The 11,106-nt window shown below is 31.0% G+C and overlaps 1 long non-coding RNA gene across 2 annotated transcripts; it reads right to left on the reverse strand.

Moving 5' to 3' along the window:
• Positions 1 to 3,301: 3,301 nt before the first annotated feature.
• On the reverse strand, positions 3,302 to 5,444 carry LOC143068233 (uncharacterized). Of its 2 annotated transcripts, none has more exons than XR_012976144.1 (3): positions 5,422 to 5,444; positions 4,029 to 4,266; positions 3,302 to 3,441 (listed from the first exon to the last, which is right to left on the reverse strand). It is a non-coding gene; the product is annotated as an uncharacterized LOC143068233 (long non-coding RNA). The 2 variants fall into 2 exon arrangements; XR_012976145.1 differs by lacking the exon at positions 5,422 to 5,444 and adding an exon at positions 5,345 to 5,365.
• Positions 5,445 to 11,106: the final 5,662 nt, after the last annotated feature.

The following is an 11,106-nucleotide window of genomic DNA, read 5'->3' on the forward strand; positions in this document are numbered from 1 at the left end:
AACCTATGCTATTCACAGCCAACAACTCCTTTAATAAAGAATACATCATGCTCATTGAAATCTGAATCTATGAGATCCACAGCCTACAAGTAAGTTTGTTATTACACAATGTTCATTTAAATCTGAAACGTTACTGCAAAATATGTGCACAACTTAACAACTTTTTAATACATACTTCACAAGAATGAGACAACGGATTACCACTACAAAGGAAAGAAAAACAAATAAAAGAAAAGGAAAAAATTATAATTTAAGAATTGAATGCTTCTTTTTGTAACTTTATTGGGGTGTAAAAGCGTTGACCGAAGTACAGTTTGCATGAAGCGCGGAAGCGCTTCATTCTTAAAACATGCGCACGGTCAACGCTTTTACAACCCTATAAAGTTACAAAAAGAAGCATTCAATACTTATAATTACATTTTTTAGCTAGGATCATGAAAACAAGAATTTTACCAATTTTTTATTTCAAATACCTGTGCACTTTATTGTGGGACCTCGTGTTATTGTTTTTAAGTTTTATTGTGTGATGCAATTGCTTAAGGAATAACACGTGATATGCAGTTAGCTAATCAGAATAACGTATTATAATGAACCATACATCTAATGTAATTATTAAAATATTATGTATGAAAATTACCATAAGAAATTCCAGTATCAATATCAAACGTTTGGATTAAGAGTATCCACAGCCAACTAGTCCTATAGTAACGAAAACACCATGTTCGTTGAAATCGGACCAACCTATGCTATCCACAGCCCATAAGTAAAATAGCAGTGAAAACACCATGTTCATTGAAATCGAATCAACTTTAATATCTACAAGTAATTTAGTAATAGTTATCAATATAATGGAATTTGATGCGACTGTCATAAAAGTGAGATGCTTAGCTAGCTATAAAACCAGGTTCAATCCACCATTTTCTACATACGAAAATTTCTGTATCAAGCCAGGAATATGACAGTTGTTATCCATTCCTTTGATGTGTTTGAGTTTTGATTTTGCCATTTGATTAGGGACTTTCCGTTTTGATTTTCCTTGGAGTTTAGTATTTTTGTGATTTTACCTTTTTTAATGAAAAACGTCATGTTTATTTAAATTGGACCAACCTATGATATCGACAGTCCACATGTAATAAAGTAATGAAAACACAACGTTCATTGAAAGTGGATCATTCTATGATATCCACAGCCCACATGTCATTTATTGATAAATACACAATGTACATATAATCTGAGACGTTACTGCATAGGTCTGCATAATAGAATGAAATTCAAAACAGTGTGGCTGTGGCCATTGATTGACACATTAAATTCATCCATTGACTGGGACAATTTAGGTGAACGTTTGTATGTAACGACCACTGCTCACTATGTACTTTTTAATTACACTTAAACTATGGGGTCACCAAAGGTTCTCAACACCTTAATAAAGTAATTCGAAAAATTAATCAGAAATAACACGATGTTTTTTTATTTATATCAATTATATAAATCAAAACATAAAGTTTATTCCTGATTAATTTTTCGAATTATTTTATAGTTAAAGGCGTTTAGAAACCTTTGGTGGCCCCACAGTTTAAATGTCCATCGTAGGTACGTCGTGAACAGAGGTCGTTACAGACAAACGTTCACGTAAATTGTCCCAGTCAATGGATGAATTTAATGTTTCAATCAATGGCCACAGCCACACTGTTTTGAATTTCATTCTATGTGAACAATTAAACTACTTATTTGCACACACTTCACAAGAATGAGACAACGGATAACCACTAAAAAGGAAAGGAAAAGTCACCCTTCTTGCAAGAATATACAATATTTTGTATGAAAATCACCATGACAAATTCCAATATCAAGATCAAACGTTGGAATTTGAGTATTTTATGGATATTTTATTTTACATGTCAATGTCTGCACTAGAGTTATCGATATTGAAGACTCTGATTACCTGTTTATAATTGTTCTTTGTGATGAGTAAGCTGAACGTTTTTGTTTGGACCTATTATGTTCAAGTGAAAATTGTCTTAAAGCCTATAATTTAAGAAAATAACCCAATACAAGAAAAACTTTTTAAGGGGCCTTAATAGAGATGCTCTTAATCTTGAGGTCCATTTAACCTTTCTGAGATCGTGGCCGTGTTCATTCCACACTTTACACAATTTACTCTGAGTACTGACTAGAATGTGCAATTGTAAAAGTTTTAAGACATGTCTGGATCTTGATATATAAGTTAATGCATTCTTTTATCCAGAAAATTATAACGGTCCTGGGAATGAATGCAGCCTCTTCATTTTCTTCATCATTGTCTTCATGTGTTCTCAGAACTGTATTTTTTTTAACTTTACATGTTGATAATCTAACCTTATTGTTGATAAACTGAACTGAATGTTGTATTCTTTGTGTAAATTTGTGATTAATCAGATTATCAATATGAATGAAAGTAAAGACAGAAACATAAATTGAATGTTACATACAAGAGCGAGCAAGACCTTGTAAAATCGTTAATACTGGAACGACGGTAGAACACAAGGAATCACATTATCACATCATAATAATTTTGTGAGAGAGTTTTTTTTATCTTCTCTGTCATGGAAACAATCCACCAAATATCAAGAGATTATAGGGTGGTATAATACAATATCTTCTTTTTAATCATTTTTTGTCTTGAGCCTGGACAAATCTTCAAACCTGTGACAATTTTGGCATTTTGAATAGGTATGTGGGAAATTCAGTAAATAAATATCAGTCATCAGAGACTGTCCATTTGACCATAGCACTCAAGTCCTGTTTATTCTGGTTGGTAGATAATGTTTGTAACAAATATTTTATGAAAGATGGATAAAACTAGATTTTAAAAAAAGAAATAAATCAATACTGCTTGCACTGAATGTTTTTACTACAGGGTTGAACAATATGAGTGTCACGATAAGATTTAAATGAAAATCTACTGTTTGTCAACAAGTACATGTGAATGCCACAAAATGCCACATGACCCTGTGTTTTTAATTTTCAAAAGATGGGCTACATAAAGATAAACCAGGTATAGATTAAATTCAAGACCTAGATTTGCATTAGAGTCGATGAATTTACCCCTATAATAAGACAGATGCGTGGGACTCTGGACAAGAAGTTGAAAATTGATAGTCAAAATATCAAAAAATCAGAATTCCACCATATTATAGTAGCTTACAATTTTTTTTTTTTTTTAATGATACTTGATATTCCTTCCCAGCATAACAGAATTTGCCCTTCTTGGTGTAATTAGGACTAAAAACAATAATTCATAAGACTAACAAACAAGAAATAAAAAACATGACATTTATTGATTGTATTTGTTGTTTGTGCTGTTTCGTTACATGTGGCTGCTGTAACAAATTCTAACATTATCTTCATTCTTCTTGTTTTCACTGTTTCTTCAATATTTGACATATCTTCTACGGTGGACTAGAAAGGAATAAAAATAAACAAATTATTAGCTATTCATCTTCACTTTTGTATTCTTAGTTAAAAAAATAATTATTTGACTGACTGTTTTCTTTTCATTTTCATAACCATAAAACTGGTGTCATAACTACAAGCAGTTCTATAGTACTTTAAGCTAACTTTCAAATTTAAATCCGGTTTATGTTGCATATCTTTTTGTTTTTACTGTGAACTGATTGAGAAACAAAATCGTCTCTTCATCCCCCTTTTTTGTATCTTTTGGTCATGGTTAACTTTTAATATTTTCGCGTAAATTCAAATGCTATTAATCTATGAAACACATTTATTACATTAATTTAACATATATTTCATAATTTAACTGACTAATAATAATTGCAATAAAGATGAACTTCAACCTCTTATAAAATGAATGAATCGAAACGAATTAATGAATATTGAAAAATTCTTTATTTTTCGAAATAAAACGTTGCAATTGTCTTCAATTTAAATGTTACAAAAAGGACCAAATTAAAAAAAAATATATTAAAAAAAAATAATTACACTCATAATTTCAGTGTCCCATTATCGCTATATCAGTTAAAACTCACCAGTGATTGGGTGGTACATTGGTGGTGGGAGAAGGAATGGCCTTGGTGGTGGGGGAATTGGGTATCCAACACCTCCGCCTCCATTCAAACCTCTACCGATTCCTCCTAAGAAGAATGGAAGTCCCAATCCTAAGCCAAAAGCCTGACCAGATGTCAAACCATTCAAGAACTGGGCTTGAATGGTGCATGAGCAGACCAAAACAACACACAATACAATAGCCAGCTTGTTCATTTTTGTCTGAAAAGAAAAAGTTTCATTAGTATTGTATTTTGTAACTATTTCATATTTACTTCATTAAATACCAAGGCATTTTTATGCAGTTTACAAATAAAAAAATATTTAAACCGTCAAAAGATTTAAAAAAAAAAAGATTTGTTTGTAATCTATGTAGCAGATTAAATATTTTATTATAGTTGGATCGATAAATTAGCTAGAATCTGAGAACTAGACCAATCTAATGAATGTTTTCAAGCTGATTGTTTATGTTATCTCAGCCCCCCCCCCTTTGAAATCAAGTTCTGCGATAGGTTTATCAAATGTATTGCCGATTTCTTACGACAAAAATAAAACAACAAAAAAACAGTCGTTGCAGAGTTTATTGACACATTACATGATGATTAATAAGTTTGGGTACATAATGTACAGAAATTTTTACAAACTTTTACTTCTTGCGGAGGGGTGGGGAGTCTGGTAACTAACATTTTATTCAAATGGTAATGTAATATTTATGCATTATTAACGAAAAAGTGGTTTTAAGTAACTGAACACAAAAATAGGTGTGGCTGTAAGGTTCTTAGTCTAGTCCAAGGAATCTAAATTAGTTCACTTACATATTTTGGAAAATTGAATTTGATAAATATTCAGCAACTAGAAATTTAAGGTATCCATGAAAAAATTAAACTGGCATAAAGTAAAAAAAAGTGCTAAAAAATATACCTTAAGTTCATATTTAAAAAAAAAATCCTATTTATTGGATGTGTTACGACAACACTTCGTGTGTGGTGAATATTTTATTTTGATTTTAAACTAGAATTGTTAACGATTTTGACACAATATAATAATAATCATTACATTTTTGTTTGACAGGCAACAATACATTCAGATTGTATACTTTTATCCACAGGCACTCGTCTTAGAAAAAAAATCCTATATAAATATACCTTCATAAAGGTATATACGAATTTTTTTTCTGAGACGAGTGCCTGTGCTTTTATCGCAATTTGTTTTATTCTATTATAAATTAAGTGACAAAAACAGAAATGTAAACACGAATTCCCTAACTAATAAAAGTAAATAAGAAATAAACTTTTCAAACCTTAATAAAATATGCTGAAAAAAACAATGGTAAATTCTTAATGCTTGTAAAGTTAACTATATAGACTGAAGTCTTACCTTTTGTTGATAGCACCAAATGATATGATGTTCACAGCGACAGTAGACTTTTTATATAGGTATAAACCTATAGCTTACTGACATGACTGATGGTGTTTTTGTCAATTGTTAGTCCACCACTTACATAAGACTGACAGGTTTACATGTAAGTTACGTCAGGTACATGTAGTGGACAAGACAGAAGATGTGTTTATGAGAATCAATGCATACATGTACAACAACGATAAACTCAAATAAATTAACACGTACAAGTATGACACGAGACAATTAATTAGAAAATGTGATTTGATGTCTTTTTTTTTTTTGTTAACAAATTTTGTATTTTTTTTCTGAAATTTAGAAGGTTTAATTTCTAATTAAACTATCCAGTTTATGGCACTTTCAGGATGTACTAAGGTGAAATTTTAAAAAAAATCAAAAAATTAAAATTGATACTGTATGTCGAAAGAGCAGTTTAGGAACAAATTAAGGTCATGGAGCTCCTTTTTAACATATTTCAGTTTTTAAAAAATGGCGGGAAAAAGCTGACTCGGATTTTAACCTTACATTTGCATTAGTATCATTTGGGTATCAAACTGAAAGAAAAAATTAAGAATCTGCTTAAATTTTGGAAAATGGCCTTTTCTGAGGTATTGAGGTCTTCCATGAAAAGAAAAATTGGTGTTATGGGGCAAAATAAACCTTCATCCGGAAAATGTAATTTTTGAAAACGATCTGCAAGCATAATTTTATGCAAGGTAAGCATATTTCGGGTTTGCACATTTTTACTGTGAAAGTGAAAAAGCTGAGAGGAAAACTATCTGTTATATTTTGAAAGTTTATTTTACTTTTATCTTGGTTCATGATATTTTTTTGCTGGAAACCATGCATATAGTGTCTAGTGTTTAACATTTTTTCGTTAGGCAACAAGGTTTTAAATCGTTTCAAAAAGTATAGCCGTTCGCAAAACGTAATTGGTGTCATTCTCTGGTTTTTAATTTTAAATCGTAATTATAATTTGTTTCCAGTTTAATTCGAATGAAAATAAAAATACATGTATAAGTTACATTACAACCAATGTATGAGAAAGGAATAGTTTAAGTTTAAATTCAAATGTTGACCAAATGAGATTGATATAAAAAAATATCGGGATCTCAGGTTGTTTTTTATTTTTTTTTATAGCATATTTGTTTTTATTTAAGGAACATTGTCTATCTGCAAGTTTGAAATTGTAAAAGCAACATGTGTAATTTTTTTGTTAATTAAATAAAATAGAGAAAATGCTGGCAATTACAACATACAAAGGATATGCAAAATACCACAAAAATACGGAAATGAGAAAAACATGAATCCCAAATGTTAAACTATAAACATATTTTGCGACAAAGAAAGCATCGGGAAATGATTAAATATCGAAAGGAAACGGAAACAGAAAGAAATGCCGCCACAAAAGGAGTTTACTTGTATCAATATAAAAAAAAAGGTAAATATAAATTCAAAATCTAAATTTATATTAAAAATAAATCTGTGTTTTGGAAATTAATGTATGCTTCATTCATACGAACTGCTGCCGAAAGGAAAATTATCAATAATAGCCTGGAAAGACTGACAACTACTGTACATGAATATTCATTACAAAAATGTATCTATACGACCACTTGAGTTTTATTTGTAAAACTGCATTTTCAGACAAACCGAAATCGGTTACCAAATTCACAACAGTAAATTGACTTCTTTGAAATCGTCGAAATCGCCTTATTTTGAGGAACGTCGTGTAAGGCTTTAGTAGTGCCAACATCTTCTGTTGCAGAGTCTGAACTATTTTAAGACTGCAAAATATAGGCTGGCAACATAGACTCTTTGGGAATAGACTACCTTTTGATATGTATATTTTTTGTGTTTGTTCTATTTCATCTGTTTTTTACATATCAAATGTGTGTACGCTATTTACAATAATAGTACAGTTCAGCCAATGTATTGGAAAATAAGAATAGAGGGGGTCATATATTCCACAAAAGCATACGGCTGGCATGCAACACCGACTTACAATTATCGTATAGAAAAAATTAAGCCTTACAGTACATCATAGAACATACAGAACTTTTATCGTTAGTTGAAGGTGAGAAAATATCAATATGCCATCATAAAGTTTTACATTCCAGAATAATCATCACCAATACAATTATTATTACATTTCAAACATATTCTATTTTCCATTTCTATACCATTCCACCATTTCACCGTCCTGTTTCTATAGGAAGTCTTTGATTTGTAGTTCTGAACTTACAAAGCGCATATATATATATCTTTATCTTCTAATATATTTTAAAACTTTGAAAACGCAAATGTTTCTTCAAACAGAATAGGCGACAATTATCACCTTCCCTCACCACAATATTAAATGAAAAATAGTCTAATTTATGATGATCATATGTAATTCAAGACTTATACAATATTGCCTCTCTTCAAATGGTGTCTAGCGTCTTTTCAAAGTCGACGAATGCGTAGAACAGTTTCTTATTTCTATATTTCAAAAACGAGTATTTTAAGGCATGATTTTTTTATTAGTTGTTATAGACTTTGAAGTAGCTTTCAGTAACTGATAGTATTACCAGATCATTACTTAGTGTCTCTTTGTTGTTGGGATGTACTGGTTCCCGGCCACGATTAGCTTTCAGTAACTGATAGTATTACCAGATCATTACTTAGTGTCTCTTTGTTGTTGGGATGTACAAGTTCCCGGCCACGATTAGCTTTCAGTAACTGATAGTATTACCAGATCATTACTTAGTGTCTCTTTGTTGTTAGGATGTACAAGTTCCCGGCCACGATTAGCTTTCAGTAGCTGATAGTATTACCAGATCATTACTTAGTGTCTCTTTGTTGTTGGGATGTACAAGTTCCCGGCCACGATTAGCTTTCAGTAACTGATAGTATTACCAGATCATTACTTAGTGTCTCTTTGTTGTTGGGATGTACAAGTTCCCGGCCACGATTATACAGACAGGCAAAATGTTTATCAGAACAATCAAGAAAGACTTTAGTAACAGCTTTAATTCAATGTCATTTTGACTATGCCTGTTCTGCATGGTATGCTGGTGTCAGCAAAAAATATAAAGATAAGTTACAAGTATTACAAAACAAATGTGTTAGATTTATAAAAAACACTGGATATAGATCAAAAGTTGACCATAATGTATTGAATAGTATTGGTTATGTTAATATTGAAAATCGTGTTAAACAATTGAGATTAAACCATGTACATAATATTTATTACCACCATTGTCCAAATTATATGTATTCAAATTTTACAAAGGTGAGACATTTACATCACCATTTCACACGAAATAGTGAATATAACTTCTGGGTTCCTCCAGTAAAAAGTCAACAAAAAGACACATTTTATTTTAATGGCATACAAGATGGGAATATGTTGCCAATTAAGGTTAAAAAAATAAAGAAAATAAAAGATTTCAAAATTAGTGTCAAAGAGCACTTAACCAAAAGTTATAGTGCGGCTTCATCAGACTCCTTTTTATATTATTAATCATATTTTTATATAAATTTCTTTTTATATGAATTTTTATGTCATATTAATTTGTGTGTTATCTTTTTTTGTATGCCGAACACTATAAGCCGTTTACATGAAGGGACCCCATTGGAAACAAGCTTTAGAGCTTTCATGGGTTATCCCTGATAAAATATCAGCAAATTGTTTCATACACTTAAGGATACTGCACTCATAAAATGCCAGTATATTTTACCATATTATGTGTTAGTATTGTCTATGTATCGTATATATTGTGTATTGTAATTATAAATATGCTTGATATTTTATTGAATAAAATATTATTATTATTATATTATTATTAGCTTTCAGTAACTAATAGTATTACCAGATCATTACTTAGTGTCTCTTTGTTGTTGGGATGTACAAGTTCCCGGCCACGATTAGCTTTCAGTAACTGATAGTATTACCAGATCATTACTTAGTGTCTCTTTGTTGTTGGGATGTACAAGTTCCTGGCCACGACTAGCTTTCAGTAACTGATAGTATTACCAGATCATCACTTATTGTCTCTTTGTTGTTGGGATGTACAAGTTCCCGGCCACGATCACGTGTTAAGATGTATTTCTATTTGTATTCATCTGATGAGTTCAGCCTTTTTCAACTGATTTTTATAGTCCGTTCTTATGTTTTACTGTTACAAATCTATCCAATGTTAGGGGTGGGATCCCGTTAACATGTTTAAACCTGCCACATTCTGTATGTTTGTGCCTGTACCAAGTCAGGAGCCTGTAATTCAGTGGTTGCCGTTTGTTGCTGTGTTTACATATTTGTTTTTCATTCATTTGGATGTTTTACATTTGTTATTTCGGGGCCTTTTATAGCTGAATCTGTGTTATGGAATTTGCTCATTGTCGAAGGCCGTACGATGACCTTTAGTTGTCAGTTTCTGTCATTTGATTTCTTGTGAAAAGTTGTCTCATTGGCAATCATACCGTGGCACATCTTCGTTTTTATATAAAGCAAATACTATTAGACTATCAGTTGTCGAGTACGATTTTTTCGAAATTCAAATGATTTTGGCAACTCAAGATGATTAGCGGACGGAAGTTTTTTGAATCAAACTCGTTTCCTTTACCTTTATACATATTAGGTTGTATATTTTCAATAAGTAAAATATAAGACAGGACACCGGAGTCAAATATGTAGGCACCCCGTCTCGTTATATTACAAACAATTATGTTGAAACTGTTCGTAGATGCTGAAAGCATTTTCAAAGTACCCAAGTTCTGCTGATATGAGATCGTGTATTTCTGCATAATCTCCAAGATCGTAAAGTGTAGAATGGGTTGCATAACTTACTTCTAAACAAATAGCAACTTCATAAACATTACACAGTGGCGGATCCAGAACTTTTCATAAGGGGGGGGGGGGGCGCTGACTAACCTAGGGGGGGGGGGGGGCACTCTCTAATACTACGGATGGAACAAATATTTTTTTTTCTCAATGATATACACTGTCATAAATATAAACATTAATGTGATGGTGTTGCTCGAATACAAGTAAATTATCAAACAATTTAAAACTCGCTTACGCTCGGGATGCATATACATTGCCGATAAACATAATGATATCCATGTTTAAATCAGAATAGAGCATGGTATAAAAGGATTATTTCTGAAATAAGTTTTTGCAGAAATTTGATACATAAAATATAAAAGAACTTTGTTCCTCCTTCAAACTGAAGACATATCATCATCAGCTGACGAATTAACACTTATTACAGGAGTAAATTTTACTGTCGCTCTTCTACCTGAAGATATAACTTTGAAAAGCGTTTTGATAAAAAAAAAAAAAAAATCAGAAAGGAACTGAATAAATAAAAAAGGAAATTCCATAAATGTGTAAATTCACACAAAAATAATAATAATATGTAAATTATTTCTCAGTTTAGTGTTAACCTTAGTGTTTTGTCAAGAATAATTTGAAAATATTTCTAAAATATATAAGTACATGTATTTGAATCATCTCCTATAAAGTTATTATATGTAAAACATGATACATATATAAGTATATATTATGTTTCTGGTAAAATAGAAATTAAAAAAACAAAAAATTAAGTTCTCTAAAAAAATCTTATAAAAATTATAAGAGATATATAAAAGAGATCAAATATGTTTTCCCCTGAGGTACCTCGT

This window comes from Mytilus galloprovincialis, chromosome 3 (assembly GCF_965363235.1).
Source record: "Mytilus galloprovincialis chromosome 3, xbMytGall1.hap1.1, whole genome shotgun sequence".
In the NCBI taxonomy this organism is placed as follows: domain Eukaryota; kingdom Metazoa; phylum Mollusca; class Bivalvia; order Mytilida; family Mytilidae; genus Mytilus; species Mytilus galloprovincialis.